Here is a 1,808-nt window from a genome sequence, read left to right as displayed (position 1 = left end):
TGTGTGTGTGTGTGTGTGTGTGTATCCACACATCCATGCAAGTGTTACTGGTCTTGCTTCTCTAGAGAATGCAGTCATTATCCCTATTTCCATTCTGTGGTCATTTTGAGGATTAAAGACATTCTGAAGAGAGAACTAGAAATAGATCTTTCAGCTATTTTTGGGTAAGGGCTCCAAACTAACATATTCTCAGAAAAGAAGATTAGCACTGCGGTCTACTGATGAAAGCAGAAGCCTATGATTGTCAGGTGATAAATGGAAGCTTGACCCAAGCCCATCTCACCCTAGGCAGAGAGGACCCTGCAGATATAGGTTCTCTCTTTTTTCCCCTTCCGCTTTCTGAGTATATTTACATTGGCTCCTTGATTCATGAATAAGTGATTATAAGGATAAGGACCAAGGATGGAAATGTCTGGATCTTACCTTCTCCAGTAAAAGAAATAAGAGAACAATACCACATTCCTGGGGAATCCCACAGACTAGTGCTGCCATCCATGACTAGGAAGATAGGGGGTGGTCATTTCTATCAGAGCTCCATTTAACTCTCCAATTAGGCTGATGGGGAAGACAGATGGATCTTGGAGAATGAGAGTGGATTATCATAAGCTTAATTAGGTAGTACCTCCAAGTGCAGCTGCTGTTCCAGATGTTGTCTCCTTATGAACTCAAATCAACAGAGCCCTTGGCAATCAGTCCAGGCTGCAGTGGAAACAGCTCTACCAGACAGCCCATAGGACGCAGCAGAGCCAACGAAGCTTGAACCATTTGTGGCGGATTGGGATGCTTTACAGAGCCCCTAAGAGCAAACTCATGGTGACGATCCCTAATATTATTTTTGCAATAAAAGCTATGACCTCATTAGCAAATAGCTATTTTTGTTTTGAGAAACAAAACAATAAGACTCTTGGATTCTTATTGAACCCATGTAGAGACTAAATGTTGCCTTGTGACCTCAGCTGCTCATTATAGATGGACCATTAGCTCATCTACCAAATCATAATGTGAGGCTGACCCACTATTCCTTTATTATCAAGTGGAAGTGAGGGGCACAAGCCAATCCTAATTGCACAAGGCGTATGCTCATCTTCCTCATGGGTTCCCATGCAATATTGCTACCTCTCAACACCATAAGAATAGACCTGTAGAAGGGTTTCCTGGGCTACTTAGTTGAGTGAGAAGATTTTATAAATAACAATAATAAAGTCCAGATTACTAACGTAATTTTTCTTTCTGTTTTTTTTCTTTCCTTTTTTAGTAACAACATTAGGTAAGGAGACTTCAATGCAAAGGGTTAGGCTCCCATCTAGACAACAAGTGGGTGGTTTGAATCAATCCAGTTGATTTTCAGGAGAAAGACCTGGCAATCCAGTCCATAGAGCAACAGTTCTCAACCTGTGGGTCGCGACCACTTTGGGGATCGAATGACTCTTTCACAGGGGTTGCTGATTCATAAAAGTAACAAAATGACAGTTATGAAGAAGCAATGAAAATAATTTTATGGTTGGGGGTCACCACCACATGAGGAACTGTATGAAAGGGCCATGGCATCAGGAAGGTTGAGTACCACTGCCATAGAGAGTATGGTTCACTTTTGCCTACTCTGTTACATGGGATTGCTATGAATCCAAATCAAGTGGAGGGTACCATACAACAAGAAAAACATCTTAGCTAGAATGATGCTATTTTAACATACCACTCAATCTAATCTAATAAAAACATATTGTCTAACTTGCCTAGAAGTCAAGGTTTGAACTAAGTAATGATGCAAATCAAAGGGTAGTGGTTAATGGCTTGAACGGGTGGTCAGA

Source organism: Echinops telfairi, unplaced genomic scaffold (genome assembly GCF_000313985.2).
Source record: "Echinops telfairi isolate 266 unplaced genomic scaffold, ASM31398v2 ScPeMD7_11;HRSCAF=52, whole genome shotgun sequence".
Lineage (NCBI taxonomy): Eukaryota > Metazoa > Chordata > Mammalia > Afrosoricida > Tenrecidae > Echinops > Echinops telfairi.
The sequence above is the reverse complement of the archived record's forward strand: the minus strand, read 5'-3'. Positions refer to the sequence as shown.